We start from the raw sequence: 19938 nt of genomic DNA, 5'->3' as shown, positions 1-19938 counted from the left end.
GAAACCTAGCAGACAGATATCACCTTAACCAAGTAATCAAGAAATCAAAGTAATCAAAGTTTACAGCAGCAGTAGTAAGATAATTAGGACATGTTGATACCGTGTGTCCCTGATATGATACATGAGAAAGGCATTCATCTCTGTGATATTCTAAAACACTGGCAACCCCAGCCTGATCATTAGAAAACATCAGACAAAACCAAATTGAGGGACATTATACAAAATATTCAGCTAGTGCTCCTTGAAAGTGTCAAGTGCATGAAAATCAAGGCAAGACTGAGAAATTGTCCCAGTTGGAGGAGACAAAAGAGATATCGTGACTAAATGCAACGTAACACCCTACTGAAGCCTACTTACTGGAGCAGAAAAAAGCATGCATGGGAAATGGTTGCAATTCCCATGAAGGCTGAAGTTTAGTTAATAGTGCTGTGCCAATGTTAATTTCTTAGGTTTGATGAAGGGACCTGCTCACATGCAATGTAACAATATTGGGAAGCTGCGTGAAAGCTATCAGGGTGTATCTCACTTAATTGCGCTTCGCTGAGGCTGTGTTCTTTACAGATTGAAGGCTTGTGGCAACACTGTGTTGAGCAAATCTCCTGGCGGCATTTTCCCAGCAGCATTTGTTCACTCCTGGTCTCTGTGTCACATTTTGGTGATTCTCACACTACTTCAAACTTTTCATCACTATTCTGTTTGTCATGATGATCTGTGATCAGTGATCTTTGATGTTACTCTGGTGCTCTGTTTTGGAGGTACCACAAACTGCGTCCGATTAAGATAGCAAATGTAATTGAGAATTGTTGTGTGTGTTCTGATGGCTCCACTCATGGGCCAGTCTCCCATGTCTCTCCCTTCCCTCGGGCCTCCCCATTCTCCGAGACACAATAATACTGAAATTAGGCCAGTTCATAGACCCTACAATGGTCTCTAAGTGTTCAAGGGAAGGGAAAAGTTGCACACCTCTCTCTTTAAATCAAAAGCTAGAAATGACTAAGCTTATTGTAGAAACCATGTAGAAAGCTGAGACAGGCTGAAGTCTAGACCTCTTGAGCCAGTCAGCCAAGTTGTGGATGCCAAGGGAAAGTTCTTGAGGGAAGTTGAAAGTTCTACTCCAGTGAACACGTGAATGATAAGAAAGCAAAACAGCCTAATTACTGATATGAAGAGACTTTCAGCGGTCTGTGTAGAAGATCAAACCAACTGCAATATTCCCTTAAGCCAGAGTGTAATCCAGAGCAAGTCCCTAACTCTCTTCAATTCTGTGAAGGCTGAATGAGGTGAGGAAGCTGCAGGAGAAAAGTTTGAAGCTAAGAGAGGTTGGATCGTGAAGTTTAAGGAAAGAAGCCATCTCCATAAAATAAAAGTGCAAGCTACAGCAAGGTATCCAGAAGATGTAGCTTAGATAAGTCATGAAGGTGGCTACACTAAACCACAGATTTTCAACCTACATGAAACTATTGGAAGAAGATGCCATGTATGACTTTCATTGCTAGAGAGCAGATGCCACGGACTTGTTTCAAAGCTGCAAAGGACAGGCTGATGGAGCTGGTGACTTGGAGTTGAAACCACTGCTCACTTACCATTCTGAAAACATCAGTACTCTTAAGAATTATGCTAAACTCTGCCTGTGCTTTATAAATGGAACAACAAAGCCTGAATGACGGCACATCTGTTTACAACATGGCTTACCCAATATTTTAAGTCCGCTGTTGAGAACTACTGCTCTCAAAAAAAAAAAAAAATCCATTTAAAATATTGCTGCTCATTGACAACTCACCTGTCACCCAAGAGGTCTGATGGGGATGGACAACAAGATTAAAGTCATTAATGTCTGCTAATACAACATTCATTCTATAGCCTGTGGTTCAAGGAGCAATTTCAACTTTCAAGTCTTACTATGTAAGAAATACATTTCATAAGGCTATAGTTGCCGTGGATAGTGATTCCTCTGATGGACCTGGGCAAAGTCCATTGAATACTTTCTGGAAAGGATTCACCACTCTACATGCCATTAAGAACATTCATGATCCATGGGAAGAGGTCACAATATCAACGTGAACAGGAGTCTGGAAGAAGTTGATCCCAGCCCTCATGGATGACCTGGTGGGCTCAGGACTCCAGTGGAGGCAGGAACAGCAGATGTGGTGGAAACAATGAGAGGACTAGAAGCAGCAGGGGAGCCTGAACATGTGAGTGGATGGTTGCGATTTACTGATTGAACTTTCACGGCCGAGGGGCTGCTTCTTATGGATGAGCAAAGACAGTGGTTTCCTGAGCTGGACTCTACTCCCGGTGAAGATGCTGTGAAGATGGTTGAAATGACAACAGAGGATTTAGAGTATGACATACACTTAGCAGCAGCCGGGATTGAGAGGACTGACTCCAATTTTAAAAGAAGTTCTACTTTGGGTAAAGCGTTATCAAACAACATCACATGCTACAGAGAAATTGTTTGTGAAAAGAAGAGTCAAATGGTGCTGTAAACTTCATTGCTGTCTTATTTTAAGAAATTGCCAGAGCCCACCTACCATTCAGCAGCCACCACCCTCATCAGTCAGCAGCCATCAACATCGACGAGGCAAGACCCTCCACCCGCAAAAAGATTACAACTTGCTGGTGGCTCAGATGACTCATTGGGATTTTTCAGCAATAGAGTATTTCTAAATTAAGGTATGTACATTCTTTTTATAAACATAATGGTATTGCACACTTAACAGACTGCAGTGTAGTGTAAACATAACTTGAATATGCACTGGAAAACCAAAACATTCATTTGACTTGTTTTACTGTGATATCTGCTTTATTGGGGTGGGTCCGGAACCAAACCAGCAGGATCTCCAAGAAATATCTCTACAAGAATTCTATGTACTACATTTATAACTTATCTCTGTGCTATCTATGTAATTTATCTTTGTACTATCTTTGAAACATCCATAAATACAAATTGCTTCCCCCAAAAAAGTTTATAAAAATGTTAGGTTAAATTGCATTCAGTGTTGCAATTAAAAATATGTGTGCCTAATCAGGAGCTCTACTGTTACATTCAGAGATCAAGAAAGAAACTAGCATAAATAAATAAATCCTAAAAAAAAAATTAAAGAATTATAGACAATTACACTCTCTTTTCTTGAAATACTGGCCAAGAACATCTTGACCCTACCAACAAAGCCTGGGCACATACCTTGCACATCATGTAGCCTAGAACTCATTATTTTGTCATTAGTTTGCTTTTCATATCTCTAAAAGAACCTCAGGAGATCATCTAGTCCCAGGCTGGGGAACCGTTTCATTCCTATCCAGGCCCATAGACCCATAGAAAACATTAGCATTAGTACAAAGCAACTTAATGCCATTTCAGTTGTTAGGGTTTTTTGAGGTTTTTTTTTTCCAGATATAGAAATGTATGATGTTATATTTGTGTGACTTTTTTTTTAATACTTTATTTATTCGACAGAGAGAGAGATCACAAGTAGACAGAGAGGCAGGCAGAGAGAGAGGAGGAAGCAGGCTCCCCGGTGAGCAGAGAGCCCGATGCGGGGCTCGATCCCAGGAACCTGGGATCATGACCTGAGCTGAAGGCAGAGGCTTAACCCACTGAGCCACCCAGGCACCCCTGTTTGTGTGACTTTTAAATTAAGAAGAGTTTACATAAAATTGTTCCATACATATGGGGAGAACCACACAAAAATTTATATCCATATTAGGAACCATTTAAGGCATGAGAAGGAATGGAGAGGAGAAGAACGATGAGGAGGAGCTGCCTGATATCCCCAGGGGCTTGGACTTCCTGGCCAAACCTGTCATGGCATCCTATAGCCCAGCACTAGATGAGGTGTTTATGGGAAGCAGCCCTGAGAGTAACTGCAGTCAGTGTCCTGGTGGAGGATGAGTGGCAAAGTTTGGGATCTAGATTTTGCTGCCAGGTCTGAGTGGAAAAACTGAATAACAACTAGAGATTCCATTTACAGTGGCATATCCCATTCTGTTCCCACACTAGCCTTGTGAGGGAGATTTTGTTATTAGCCTCTGTTTATAACCAGGGAAATTGAAGCTAAGGGACAGAAAGGAACTTGCCTCAGGTCTCACAGCTGGTGACCGGGGAAGCCAGCACTGGGACCTAGGTTCATAGGGCTTCAGAGTTCTGAGCCACCACACAAAATGAATGAAATCTGAGCAGACACAGGAACCACAAAGAGAAAGAAGAGGCAGGAATGACGTGAGAAAGTTTAGCATTTGCCTCAAGTACCCGAGATTCACTTTTAATGGTTTACAGACCCAACATTGGAGCAAACAAGGAAATAGCAGTGGAGACAGAGACAGAAAAGTGTCCCTCCATCACCCCGCCCCCCACCGCCATACACACACATAGAGTAAAATATTAGACTCATGGAGGAAATGGAATTGGAGCCACCGCGTGTAACCATTCCCAGCTATGTCTCTTTTGGACTCTTCCAGGGTCAGTCTTCCACCTGGCTCTGTCCTGTGCAGGCCTGCAGCTTGGCAGAGTCAAGGCTGTGGGTTAGTTATGGGGAGGCCTTTCACCAAGATGGGGTGGTGTCTGGAAATGGTCCAGTGCTCTCACAACTGGCCGCTAATGATCTTGGGACACATTCAGATACATCCGTCTCCCTGAAAGGTCTTTCCCTACTCTCCGGACTAGGTAGGGCCCCAGCGTGTGCTTGGATATTGGCACAGAGTTCTCCATGGCATGTTTTCTGTATTATTAGTGAATGAACCATTTGAATGAGTGTATCTGACTTCTGCCTTCCTCACTTCTACCCAAGCTCCATAAAGACAAGGATTTTCTTCCCTATTTTTTAACATCATACCTCCAGTTTTCAAGATGATACACGACCCAAAATAATGCTCAATATTAATGGAATGATAATGTGTTGCAGGAGCATTGGGCTGCTTCCTGTCTATCTAACCGTGCTGGAAGAGGCTTGTCTCCTCAAACTTCTGGGCTATTACCAGATAGAATTAGTATTCTCTACTCCCACCCCGAAGACCAGCTTGGTAGCCTGTTAACCACCACCTCACCTCCTTTTTACTTAAGTCCCTTCTCTGGATCCTATGTCCCTCTAAAGATGGGCTACAGTTTGCTGATCAGGATTGTGGCCTTTATAATTGGATCCTGATGATAAAGACAACTCAGCTCAGAAGCTCCTGGTTTGTCATTCTGTTCTTGCTACCCTAGTATCCAATTCTTTCTTGGCCCCATTTTCACCTGCAAACCATTTTCTTCCAGGGAGCTCCAATTGTCTAATCATCAAAGCACACAAGTTAATGAATCACATGGACGTTAAGGGGCCAGAGGGCCATACTGTGCTGGATATTGTCCATGTTAGACAGTGGCAACAGTGTTTTACACTAATTCACTATCTCTCTTTCTTCTTTTTAAAAGATCCACAGTGGAGAGCACTGGTGGTGGTTAACGTCTTAGGTTTCAGGTGTGAAAAGGACTTAATTGATAACACCTGGGGAGGCTATACCAGCTGATGGGACTTTGGGTGTGTAACTTGTTTGCTGGGAAAAGAATTTTTCACCTGGAAGGAAAAAAAAAAGGAATCCTAGTGGACACTGAGGGGAAAAAGGAGGGAGGGTTGACTAAGAACAGAGCCTTCGTTTGCTCTTTCAGACCCATTCACCATCTTTTCACACTCTGCTCTGTGCCCTCAGATCCCAACTTTCATCCACAGCATTAACCAAATTTCCAGCTGGGTTTGGCCAATGGGAAGGACTGGCAGGAGACTGGAAAATGGGAGGGCAGAGAAACACTGTTGGGTTGATCCCCTCTTGACGAGGTAACAGTTTATGCATTCTGACACCAAAGGCCACAGCTCTCTCCTCCTACTGTACTCTCACTGGTTTCAGCCATCCCTCCCTCTTCTTGCCCTCTCCAGTGCAGAGACAGTAGGTGTCCTTCTGTAGCTAGCCCTGTGGTATGCCTCTAGCTTCTGCAGTTTCCCTATATCTTGTCACACAGCTGTACCTAGTAATCTCATTAAACTTTCTTTAATCACCTTTTCGAGGCTCTTTCTGTTTTGCCTCCTCCTTACACAAAGACTCAGGCTGATGCAACTTCCACCATCTGGTACTTTCCACATCAGGCAGGAGAAGCCCGGCAAATTTTCAGTACTCCAGATTACTTGTAACAGACACATGCCATTCCTGCTCCTATCCCATTAGGTAAAGTTACGGTTGACTTCAAGAGGGTGGAGAAATAGAATTCTATCATAAGCTTCCAAGGAGAAAGATTTTAGAGCAGCACTAAACACCATCACAAACCAATTCTACCACCCCCTTCAGGCCCTACTTCCCTCCAGGAATCTCAATCATCTATTATAATGAAATATATACATAATTATATATAAATATGCAAATATATACCAATTTTAAAAAAACCTCGCGGGGGCCATATTAGGACGAAGGGGAAGGAGGAGAAGGGCTGAAAGCCGCGGGAGCGGCGGTGGGGCGGGGGCGGGGGGGGGGGCGGAGGGAAGGGGGTTGGACTCAGGGCTGTGGCCCTCGGAGCCCCGCCTCCACCCACGAGCCTCAATGGATCATCAGCGGGAGGGCCTGGCGCGGGGGGCGGGGAAGTGACTGGGCGGTGCCCGCTGAGGACACCTTGCTGCTTCCAATTAAAGAGCAGGGATCACAGCAAACACAGAAGCCGCAGAAGCACTATGACCTTACCTCTCGGATCAGCTTAGCAGCCCTCAAGGACACTGCCTACTAACACAGATACCAACTGAGACTCTGCAACCCTTTGGAGTTTTTGAAGAGGAAGACGAACTGCAGCGCAGGATTTTAATTTGGGGAAAATTAAATAACCTGGTAAAAGAGTGGATCCGAGAAATCAGTGAAAGCAAAAATCTTCCACAATCTGTAATTGAAAATGTTGGAGGAACAATTTTCACATTTAGATCCTACAGATTAGGGATACATATCAAAGGCTGTTGAAGAGGCATCAAACTGCGTTTTGATGAGCTAGAGACTGATATTTTGTTTGCAAGTCTGGCACAGCAGACTCTTCCAGAAGACTTGGATTTATGAGATGACAGACTGCTTAAGAATTTAGATATAGGAGGGCGCCTGGGTGGCTCAGTGTGTTGGGCCTCTGCCTTCGGCTCAGGTCATGATCACAGGGTCCTGGGTTCGAGTCCCGCATCTGCCTATCTGCTTGGCGGGGAGCCTGCTTCCTCCTCTCTCTCTGTCTGCCTCTCTGCCTACTTGTGATCTCTGTCTGTCAAATAAATAAAATGTTTAAAAAAAATTTAGATATAAGATGCATAAAAAGTCTTAAAGGTCACAGAAGTAACAGATGAAGCTTTACATCTAGTACCAAACATTGACAATTTTAGTTGTCCGTCAGAGCTATCAAACTGGGGGCTAAATGCCACAACATCTATTCCAATATATTAAGTTTCCTCCGAGGTGTTTCCGGAACTATGCTAGTAGCAAGAACTTGCCAGCTTTACCCAAATGCAATAATATCAACTTTTTTTTTTTTTTAAAGATTTTATTTATTTGACAGAGAGAGCGATCACAAATAGGCAGAGAGGCAGGCAGAGAGAGAGGTGGGGGTGGGGGGCGGGGAAGCAGGCTCCATGCTGTGAAGCATGGAGCCTGGTGGGGCTGGATCCCAGGATCCTGAGATCATGACCTGAGCTGAAGGCAGAGGCTTAATCCACTGAGCCACGCAGGCACCCCAGTAATATCAACTCTTACACATAAATTTTTCTTGGTATTTTCTAAATGGTATCTGTTTAGATTATATTAAAATAAAATTGTAGACACTGAAAAAAAATTAAAAATTACTCAATGATTAAATATTGTAATAATGGTTCCAAAATACAGATAGTGAGTGAATTTATATGTGGTGAGACTATAGGTGTTTTTTTTCTTCTAATTTTTGACTTTTCTGAATTGTAAATTTCTTAGAATGACAAAGTAGCATCTTTTATAAGGGAAACCACCAGTAAACTTAATTTTGTAAGTATGTTATTTACGAGACTGTAGTAACTTAGAGAAGATACTTATGATTTTTTAGAAAAAGGATTAACACTTAAAACTGTATCTAAATTGATACGTACATCTGTGGTCAGGGGCAAAAGAAATAGATAAAGTGTAAGACTGGTTGTATTTTGATGAATTTTAAAACTCCGTGGCTTTTTAATATTTATTTATTTTTGAGTATGTTTAAGTAATCTCTCCACCCAACGTAGGGCTCGAATTCCCAATCCTGAGATTGAGTCACATGCTCCTCCAAATGAGTCAGTCAGGCATGCCCCTTTAAAAAAAAAAAAATCATAAATATAAAACAAATAAGTTGTGGACAGTAATCAAATACTATTCCAGTTAAGAATGGGACTAGAAAGTGTGGAGGAAAAGCTCAAGCTCTGCCTTTATTTCTGGAAAAGATAATGTTTACTTTGTATTAGAGACCAGATTAAGCATTTTTGATACTTCTGTTGCATCAGACTGTTCCCTCCTTTCCCATAGGCAAGATTGCTCCCTTACTATGTATAAACAGTTATATCTTTTCTCTGAATCTTAGGCTCACCTTTGTCCCAGATATTGCATCAGCTCCCCTCTTTGTTCCAAATTTCTTAACTTAAAGGTTATTTCACCCCATTCCTACTGCGAGCAAAGAATTTAACTACCTGCGTAAGTTCTCCCCCTGGGTCAAGCAGTAGTTGATTCCCTCTCATCAGGAAAATGGCTAAGATGGCATCACAATGACCAGATTCTTCTCTGTGGAGGGCATAACTTCCTAAAACACTAAGTCCAAATAGTTTTGCTTAAACTGCTTGCAGTACAACTAAATTATTGAAAAGAATGTTTTAGGGCAAATTCCACAAATTCCTCAGTCCTGAATGTTTTCAATTAAACTACCAATAGCTTTTTTCTTCCTTAAGCTAGATTTCAAATAAGAAGATTTCAAAAAAAAATCACCATAGACACAGAATTCTAAATTCACTAAATTTTATTCACAGCTGCTCACCTGTTTACATACATAGATTCCTTCAGTCACAGTGTCTGCCTGTGGTTGGAAATGACCACAGGCTGGAGGGCTTATTCAGAGGAATCACTTTTAGAAGTGCTACAGTGGAGACAAGGCAGCTTTGACTATAATTTCAATGAAAAGCACTGAACATCCATTTCCAAGGTTTTTTTTTTTTTTCCTTTAACCAAAATCTAAAAAAATGAATCAAAGCTCCTCTACTTGCTCAAGGTCTTTTCCTTGTCTCCCTCTGTTGTGTCCTGACTCTAGGCTACACCAAATCTGAATAAAATGTGACCCGTGGTTAACTCTGCTCGGAGGTATACTTAGTCCTATCACTTTGGTATCCTCCTCTTTGTGGAGTATTTAATAAGCTTGATTACATATTTGTACTTCGTTCTTCTGTTAAGATTTTATAGTCTTTCTTTTCCCCTAAGACTTGACTTTTTAGGTAATCTCTACACCCAACATGGGGCTCAAATTCACAACCCCCCAAGATCAATAGTCACACATTTCACTGACAGAGTTAGCCAGGCAGCCCAGGATTTTACATACTTTTACTAACTTTCTAAATGGTGCAAACCCTACCAGAAGGAATATAGGGTGTCACCTCCAATGTCAGTCCATTAGAATAGAACCAGCTTCTCACAGATCTAAAGTAAATGAACTGGACTGCCTTTTTGCATACTGGCAACTGGTACCAGCTCTCTATCCACTAGTTCTTGACCTTTATAGAAGAAAGCAACTTCCCTCTGTCTGGGACATTTGAAGGGTCATATCTGAGGCAGGTCTTTCTCAAGATTGTACTTTTCTTCCTCAAACTGACGGCTACTGGGGCGCCTGGGTGGCTCAGTGGGTTGAGGCCTCTGCCTTCGGCTCAGGTCATGATCCCAGAATCCTGGGATGGAGCTCCACATCAGGCTCACTGCTCGGCAGCCTGCTTCCCCTTCTCTTTCTGCCTGCCTCTCTGCCTACTTGAGATCTCTGTCTGTCAAATAAATAAATAAAATCTTTAAAAAAACAAAAAACAAAAAACTGACGGCTACAGTAAAAATACAACATAGCCCCCAGAGCAGAAATACCACACTCGTTCTGGGAGGAAGTGACTTAGTTACCAAAATTATTGCAGGACCTTGTTAATAGGAATATTTCAAGAACCTGGGGGACACATAGGTGTAGGGATCTTGAGAATACTGCATTGGGAATGGTGATTCGGAGGCAGGGTTAGGAAATTGGGTGGATTATAGCTTATTATTATTGGGGCCACTCCTTCATGACTTGGAGCTCAGTATTCTGGCAAAGGACACCAGGATCCCATCCAACATGCTGCTGGGAAGGCTCTTTGAAGCTTTCATACCATGATAGCCTAGGATAACTAGGTGGAGATGCTAGAATGGCCTTGGCATGGAATCAAGGAAGGCATCCGAAGATTCAGGGAGGTAAAAATATTAGAATGAATTTATTATTTGTGATCAGAGAAACAGGCACTGGACAGTATTCCCTAGGAGGACCCAAAGAACACTTCTTTCACTAAAGCAGGGAGGAAAGCATTGCTAAGGAACACCAGTTAATTTGACAAACTCTGTGGTAACTGTCTTGTACAGGCTGGGATTGACAGAAGATTTACCATGGAATTAAGATTCCTAATATCAAGGCAATAGTAAGATTCTGGAATGGCAGAGACCAATGGCAGCTCTTAACTGTTAGAATAAAGGGGGCATACGCCATATTGGGCAGGAAGGCTATAGTAGTATTTGGTATGCTTTGACTCTCAGCTAATAAGTCATGGTGTTCCTAGAGGGGAGATGGAAAGTCAACCAGAATGTTATTTGACCTGTATAATAAAATGGAAAAAATCGAGAACTGGTGAATAGAAACCTTCACCAGTATTTCTTTCAGAGAGAAAGATTCTTTCACCCAGTATCTAAATATGTCACTTCACAGACCCAAAGCCCACTCACTGAAGAAGAGATAGACCCCTTTGAGGAAAGACAATGCAATGTTACTACAAGTATTTATGGTAAACATTCCCTTGATCCTTCTCCAAAGGGATCTAAAGCTGCTTATCACTGCGCTTATGCACTGGCAAAAGGGAATTGTCAGACTTTTCAAGAACAGTTGAATATAGGGACCATGGCTCTGTGTTGATACTGAATCAAGGGACCTAAAGTACTTTTCCTTATTCTCCAGTTAAAATCAGGTGATAGGGAGGCCAAGTGATAAAAGGAGCTCTAGTTCAAATGTGTCTTACTATGGGTTCACTAGATCTTTTGGATCAACTCTGTTGTTTCTCTGGTATCAGCATGTAGTTGGAACACATACAGGCAGTAGCTGACAGTACATTCACATTGGTTTCCCAACCTGTGAAGTAAGAGGCACTATGGTAAGAAACTTGAAACCATTTCTTCCTTCGGCCAAGTCAACATGTTAAAGTAATAATACATGCTGGCAGGATAGAGCACCAGTTACCCATACCGGTCGCCAAAGGAATAACGCGCTTTGGAATTTGGTTGTTTTCTTCTGTTGTTGTTCTTGGTTTTTTTGCTCCCCTCCTTGTTTTATTTCTCCAGACCTTCACTCTAGCTCCTTAGGATCCCTTCTTATTCCCCTCCACCACCTCCTCCTCCTCTTCCTCCTTCTTCTTCTCCTACTTCTCTTTCTTCTTTTTAAGATTTATTTATTTGCTTGAGAGAGAGAGTGAGGCAGGGGGAGGGGCAGAGGGCGAGAAAGAGAGAAACCTCAAGCAGACTCCCCGCTGAGAATGGAGCCTAACATGGGGCTTGATCCCAGGACCCTGATATCATGACCTGAGCCAAAACTAAGAGTTGGATGCTTAACCGACTGAGCCACCCAGCTGCCACATGGATATAGTCTAAATTTTTCTGAAGAAGTTTTTAACTTAAAAAATAATTTTTAGGGGGACCTGACCTATCTTTCACCCAAGTAAACCGTGGAGATTTGGCCCAGTCTTGTGCCTGCCTTCCTTTTCCACGGTATGGCACTGGGCATACTTCTAAACAAAACTCTTCTTGCCCTTCTCAATATCCCCCATTTTTATTTTTATGCTTACTTTTTTAGATTTTTAAAAATTTAAATTCAATTAGCCAACATACAGTAGTACATCATTTGTTTTTGGTATAGTGTTCAATGATTCATTTGTTACGTATAACACACAGTGCTCATCAAACCACGTGCCCTTCTTAATGCCAATCACCCCATCTCCCTGCCCAACTCCCTTTCTGCAACCTTCCACTTGTTTCCCAGAGTCAAGAGTCACTTATGGTTTGTCTCCCTATCTGATTTCTTCCCACCAGTTTTCCCTCCCTTCCCCTATGATCCTCTGCCTTATTCCTTATATTCCACCTACTGTTGGGCTGGCAGAAAGGGCTACTTAAGATGGCGAAAGTTCCCGCCACAAGACCTGAGCTTGGACAGGAGAACAAAGGCCCAAGCAGGAATCTGAGACCCCCGCCCCGGGCTCCTATGGACCAATGGGACCCCGACAAGCAGGCGAAATATCTGATTAAGGGAAACTTGCCAAAAGATCCCTGAGCTCCCCTCGAGACCCCTTAAAAGCCCCCTCCTCCCTGCCTTAGGCGCGACTTCTGCCACTCTGCTTTCCAGAGTCGCGGAACCTCGCCCAAGGGTGCCCACCTCCTCCCAGTGCAACTTTCCTGGCTCCCCTCCTCCTGAGCCCTGAAACGTCGCCGGAGATGCCTTTAATAAATCTTGCCTTGCACCCACTTTGCCTGGTGTCGTGTTTATCTTGCTGGAAAAACTTTACATTTGGTGCCGAAACCCTGGAAGGAGATTGAGCCCCCACCCCAGTGGGGAGGCTCTCTCCTTTCCCTAGCCAGACCGGACCTGCCTTTCCGAACGCCACTTCTGAGGCCGTGGTGAGTCTCCCCCGATTCTGCGCCTCCTTCCGGAAAGCCCTGCCCTAATCGTGGCCGCGTCAGGGCGGACCCCGCCGGTCACCAGGTGACCTCCGTGACTCCGAGAGGCTGGGAGACATCCTAACCTCTATGGCAGTAGACACAGTTTTTCCACAACCCAGTGGTGGATGAGGGGACGCCTTCCTCCAGCCCTCGGGTTGCCCGGCAACGAATCGTGGGGACCTCCCAATCCAAATTCGACCCTAAAACATCCCGGGGGTGTTTTAGGCCTGTTGGCCCATCTTAAATCAGTCCCAATGGCCTCCAGAAGGCACGTTTAATTATCAGATTCTCATGGACCTAAATAACCTCGGCAGACACCTAGGCAGATGGGCCAAGGTCCCTTATGTCCAGGCTTTCTGGACTCTGCTCTCTCGCCCCTCCCTCTGCTCTCACTGCTCCACTTCACAGGTCCTCTTCGCCCGCTCCCCTCCCCCTACCCTGCCACCCACTGCTCCCAAAGACCAGGACCTCTCCTCCCCGTCTCCCCTCTCTGAACTCCCGGAGAGCTTCACCCACCCACCGACAAGAGGGCCCCTGGTTCCTCTTCCTCCTCCTCCTTACCGCCATCCCTTACCCCAAGGTCCCTTAAGTTCAGAATTTCTGAACCGGCACCCTCGTCTACCCTTCTTCCTCCCCTACTCCTCCTCCTCCCCCTCCCCACTCCTATCCGAACTCCTGACAAAGTTCAAAGTTTACTGAAGGTCAAATAAGCTCTTGTTATTTGTTAAAATCTGTTAGCAAAGAAATTACTAAACTGATGGTTAATTGTCTGTCTCAAAGTTTTAATGGGTAATTGTTGAGATAGCTTTCAAAGTCTTTGGTAAGCTGAAAGTTTAAAGTTTTGCTTGGATGACAAATGGAATTAAATTTGTTGGACATTTAGGTCTTTTCCAAAGAGGATAAAATGCCAAATCATTGATTACTGAACATAGCTTTGTGCTTTTGACTTCTTACAGCAAAGAAAATAAGAATATTTAAATCTGTTAGTAAGCATGGTTTGTGCTTAACTGATTCATAAATTGGCATCTAAAGAATTCTGTTATAACTGTTCACAATTGATTAATAACTGACTAGAGGTTAAGGTGTTTCTAAGAGTACAAAATTCTGCTAACTGTAAGACTGATGGAAATAAAGGAAGCAACTCTGTATGTAGGAAAGTAGAATATATATATAAGAAAGATTTAAGGAATGGAAGTACATTTTATTGAAAGTAAAAGGAGATAATTTTGTCCTAAATGAGATGGTTGTTTACGACAAAACCTAAATGCAAAGGAAAGCTATAGAAGGTTTGTGAAGGGAAATCATTCAGGAACCCAGTGAAAACCCGGCCATGTTTCTTAACCGACTTACTGAGGCGCTGACTCAATACACTCGCCTAGACCAGGCCTCTCCGGCAGGGGCAACTGTTTAAGCTACCCACTTTATTTCTCAGTCAGCTGCCAACATTCGGAAAAAAATTAAAGAAAGCGGATGAGGGCCCTCAAACTCCCATTTCTGATCTGGTGAAAATGGCATTTAAAGTCTTTAACTCCCAAGAGGAGGCAGCAGAACTTAAGCGCCAAGCCAGACTCCAACAGAAGGTCCAACTGCAGACCCAAGCCCTGGTAGCAGCCCTGAGGCCGGCAGGTTCTAGGGGTCAACACAAGGGAGCACCTAACTGCGTCCCTCCAGGGGCCTGTTTCAAGTGCGGAGCCGAGGGACACTAGGCCCGTCAATGCCCCAATCCTACTAGGCTGTGCCCTCAATGCTGCATGATGGGCCACTGGAAATCGGACTGCCCCAGCCTCGGGGGATTCCCGGCACCTCCACGTGGGGGAGACCCTGAGACGGTAAGTCCTGCCTTCCAGCTTCTCGGATTGGAGGATGACTGATGGAGCCCAGACTCAGACACCCCTCTCATCCATGCCGAGCCCAGGGTCATGCTCCAGGTAGCGGGTAAGTTCATTTCCTTTCTGCTGGACACTGGACATTCTGTCCTGCCTTCCTACTTGGGTCCTACTCATCCCTCCCCAGTTGCAGTTATGGGAATTGATGGTACTTCCTCCACTCCAAAGGCCAGCCCACCCCTTACATGCAGCCTGGAGGGGTTCCCCTTCTCACACTCCTTCCTCATTATCCCTTCCTGCCCCGTTCTCCTACTAGGCAGGGACATCCTCTACAAACTTCAGGTCACCATTCGTCTCTCTCCCTCTCCCTCGACTTCTGCTCACCTCATCTTCCCTCTACTCCCCTCTGACTCGTCCTCTATCCCAGACTGTCTCCCCTCCGTAGACCCGCAGGTATGGGACATTTCCAGATCTATAGTAGCAACCCACAAGCGAGGACTTAAGCCCATCATCGACTGCCTCCCGCAGCAGGGTCTTCTTATCCCCACTAACTCTCCAAGCAACTAGATGTCACCGCCCAGGGATGGCAGCCCTGCCTCAGAGCCCTAGCGGCAGCTGCCTCTCTGACAAAAGAGACCCTCAAACTTACCTTAGGACAGCCCATCATGGTCTTCTCCCCCCATTGACTGATGGACTTAGCCACAAATCCTTGGCACAACTCACTCCTTCCCGTCTCCAACTCTACCACCTGCTGTTCATAGAAACCCCCAGGTCACACTCTGTCTCCCCTCACCTAAATCCCACCACTCTCTTGCCAACACCTTCGTCTACCCCCACTCCTTCCCACTCCTGCTCTCAACTCCTGGAAGAACTCTCTGCCTCCCAGCCAGGACTTTCGGACCGGCCGCTGCCTGACCCCGATCGCACTCTGTTCGTGGATGGGAGCTCCCTCATAGCGCCAGATGGACAGCCACACACGGCCTGGACACTGTCATAGAAGCGGCCCCCCTTCCCATTGGGACTTCTTCTCAAAAGGCAGAACTCGTGGCTCTCACCAGGGCCCTTCACTTATCTGAGGGACAACGGGTCACTATTTATACTGACTCCAAATATGCTTTCCTTATTAACCCACACTCACTCTGTTCTCTGGCGAGAAAGGGGATTTCTCACAACCAAGGGAACCCCCATAGTCAACGGGCCTCTTATTGCCAAACTCCTAGAGGCTCTCAAGGACCCTACTGAGGTGGCTATTGTCCACTGCCATGGCCATCAGGCCTCCAAGGACCCCATCTCTTTGGGGAACAACAAGGCCAACTCTATTGCCTGACAGGTGGCCTTAAACTCCTCTCCAGCCCTTCTCCTATTTCTCAACACTCCTCACAGTCCCTCGTACACTGATGAGGAGACTCAGGCCTTTAAAACATTAGGTGGCAGGTTGGATGACAAGGGATGGTATTTTGTCCAGGACAAAATTGCCCTCCCGAACAGCCTAATCCACACCCTCATTAATGACATCCACCAGTCTCTCTACATCGGTCCAAAGGCCCTATACCAATTTCTCCAACCTCTGTTTCACCACTCCCTCCTCCAAAAGACCATTAAGGAGGTACACCAGGCCTGCAGAACCTGTTCGGTGGTCGATGCCCAGGGCGGCCTCTGCAGACCGGGACCCACCCACCAGCTCTGCGGGCATCAGCCAGGCGAGGACTGGCAACTTGACTTCACTTGCATGCCTCGACACAAAACCTTTAGATACTTACTAACTCTTGTGGACACCTTCACAGGCTGGATCGAGGCATTCCCCACCACTAGGGAAACAGCGGACGTGGTGGCTACAATACTCCTCGAGCACATCATCCCGAGGTTCGGATTGCCCCGGACCCTCCAGTCAGACAACGGACCTGCCTTCATCTCCAGTGTAACCCAACAGGTAGCTGAGAGCCTCAACATAACCTGGAAACTTCACATCCCATACCACCCACAGTCATCGGGTAAGGTAAAGGAAGGCCAACGGGCTGCTCAAAGCCCAACTCACCAAACTTACCCTAGAAACCCGCCTTTCCTGGTCCGCACTTCTGCCCCTGGCTCTCACCAGACTCCAGGCTACGCCCCGAGGGCCTTCCGGCTTAAGCCCATTCGAATTACTATACGGCTGGCCCTTTCTTATAAATCATAGCCTTCCGGCCATTTCCCCGCCTCTTTTATCCTATCTACCTTACCTCACTCTCCTCTGAGCTCTCTTAAGGGCCCACGCGGACACTGTCATCCCAGCCCCAAGCGACCATGCTTCTGAAGGGGATATACGAGATCTATCTCCTGGGGACCAGGTCCTTCTCAAAGCTTGCGGCCAGGCTCCTTACAAACCTGGTGGACCAGGCCTCATATGGTCGTCCTTACCACCCCAACTGCTGCGAAACTGTTGGGGCACTCTGCATAGGTACATATCAACAATCTCAAACGGGCACCCACAGATACTGATTGTACTTCCCAGATGGCAGGCCCCACCAAACTCCGCTTGGTTAGGGCCCCTTCTCATATTCCTTCTAATCCAGACAAACCAGGCAGAACCATGTGAGTCTAGCTGCATGAGGGGTTCAGGTACCTCTCGCTATTTTGGGGCCTTTACTTATATGCCTGCAACCGGGGAAAGGAACAACAACCTGTACGTATGACCAGAAAACCTATTGGGTCTCTGACCTCGTGACAGCCAAACGCAGTATTGCCCCCTGCAACATCTACCCCAGGTCTGGAAAAGTTTGCTGGACCTATCTGGGTTATGTCGGTCTCTGACGGGGGAGTGGGGGGTGTTGTACAGGACCAGGCTAGCCGCGAACGCATTAAAACAGCGGTCACGGACCTGACCAAATGACTCCAAACCCCCAGTGACCCGGTCTATAAGGGCATCAATCTTGGTAGCATACAAAAAGTCCCTGCCACCGAACAACTGACAGCGGCCCTCCTGAACTCTAGTTACAACCTATGGCGAAATGTGTCGAAGAACGGTGACAGTGACTGCTGGATCTGTTTCCCTTTTTCAACACATTCCAACATTGTAGGGGTGCCCCTCCCTATTGACTGGCCGCTCCCCAACTCCACAACCACAAATAATACGGTCCATATTGGCTCCATTGGGGGAAACATACCTATTATTAATGTGTCCTCCCCCCTTACCATCGCAGCTGCCAACATCACTAACTCCTCCCTCCCGTACTGTACTCCTGTACTCCCTCGGGAATATTTCTCTCGTGCCCTCAGGATATCTATTGCTGCCTGACCACTAATGACTCCCTAGGCTGTATATTCATTCTACTATCGCCTTCTACCACCATCTACTCTGAATCCCAGCTACATTCCATCCTATTCCCCCAACACCGTGGAAGAAGGGCTGTCTTCCTCCCATTCTTGATAGGGGCAGGAGTAGCCACAGGGGTGGCAACCGGAACAGCGGGGATAGGAACTTCCATAGACTTTTATTACAAACTCTCCCAAGCTCTGAATGATGACATGGAACGGGTGGCTGACTCCCTCACAGCCCTACAGAAGCAAGTTACCAGCCTGGCAGCCTTAGCCCTGCAGAACCGACGGGCTTTAGACCTTCTGACCACCGAAAAAGGGGGGACCTGCCTATACTTAAATGAAGAATGTTGTTACTTTGTTAACCAATCAGGTATAGTTACCTCCAGGAGCAAAGAACTCAGGGATTGGATCCAAGCACGGCGGCGAGACACGTCCTCCTGGGGCCTGGACCCCTACACCTGGGTAACCTGGCTGCTCCCTCTGGCGGGACCTGTATGCATAATCCTCCTTCTAGTCTCAGTTGCTCCCTGTCTTTTCCGATGCTTGCAGAGTCACCTACAAGAACTTGCCCGAGTGTCCATCAATCAACTCCTCCTCCAGCCCTACTCTCGCCTGCCCACTTCCGACTACCCCTATGACGACGCCCCCTCCCCCCCACCCCCGGAAGTAGCCAGAACTGAGTCAACGCCCCTGGCACCATTATATTAAGCAAAAGGTCGGAATGTTGGGCTGGCAGAAAGGGCTACTTAAGATGGCGAAAGTTCCCGCCACAAGACCTGAACTTGGACAGGAGAACAAAGGCCCAAGCAGGAATCTGAGACCCCCGCCCCGGGCTCCTATGGACCAATGGGACCCCGACAAGCAGGCGAAATATCCGAATAAGGGAAACTTGCCAAAAGATCCCTGAACTCCCCTCCAGACCCCTTAAAAGCTCCCTCCTCCCTGCCTTGGGCGCGACTTCCGCCACTCTGCTTTCCAGAGCGGAACCTCGCCCAGGGGTGCTCACCTCCTCCCAGCGCAACTTTCCTGGCTCCCCTCCTCCTGAGCCCTGAAACTTCGCCGGAGATGCCTTTAATAAATCTTGCCTTGCACCCACTTTGCCTGGTGTCGTGTTTATCTTGCTGGAAAAACTTTACACCTACAAGTGAAACTATATGATAATTGTCTTTTTTTTTTTTGTTTGGCATAATCCATTTTTAAATCACTCTTTTGTCATGCAGGTGACAAAAGGTGAGCCCTTTCAAGTCAGCCAGCCAGCTCTCTCTAGCAGCCCTTATTTCTTTAAAAATAAATAAATAAATAAAATTTAATTGTGGCATAATGTATTTTTGAGTTCAAAAAATATATATTTTATTTATTTGAGAGAGAGAGTGAGACAGCACAAGCAGGGGGAGGAGGTAGAGAGGAGCAGAGGGAGAAGGAAAAGCAGACTCTCCTCTCAGCAGGGAGCCCAACAGCGGGCTCAATCCCAGGACCCAGGATCATGGTCTGAGCTGAAGCCTGATGCTTAACCAACTGAGCCACCCAAGCGCCCCACTTTTAGACTTTTTTTTGTTGTTGTTACAACTTGCCATTTTAATCATTTTTAAGTATAGGGTTCAGTGGTATAAAGTATGTTTTACTTTGCTGTGCAGCCATCACCACTATCCAACGCTGGAACTTTCTCATTCATCCCAAACTGAAATTCTGTATCCAATAAACAATAACTCCCCTTTCTCTCCTTCCTCTAGCTCTTGGTAACTACTATTCTATATTCTGTCTCTATGTATTGAACTATTCTAACTACCTCATGTAAGTGGAATCACACAGTATTTGTCATTTTGTGTCTCATTTCTTTCACTTAACATAATGTCTCAAGGTTCATTCA

The 19938-nt window shown here is 45.7% G+C and overlaps 1 pseudogene; it reads left to right on the top strand.

Moving 5' to 3' along the window:
• The first annotated feature begins 3721 nt into the window (after positions 1-3721).
• Positions 3722-7786, top strand: LOC116873453 (annotated as a pseudogene).
• Positions 7787-19938: the final 12152 nt, after the last annotated feature.

This window comes from Lontra canadensis, unplaced genomic scaffold, assembly GCF_010015895.1.
Source record: "Lontra canadensis isolate GAN:19392208 unplaced genomic scaffold, GSC_riverotter_1.0 scaffold33, whole genome shotgun sequence".
Taxonomy (NCBI): Eukaryota; Metazoa; Chordata; class Mammalia; order Carnivora; family Mustelidae; genus Lontra; species Lontra canadensis.
The sequence above is the reverse complement of the archived record's forward strand: the minus strand, read 5'-3'. Positions and strand labels throughout refer to the sequence as shown.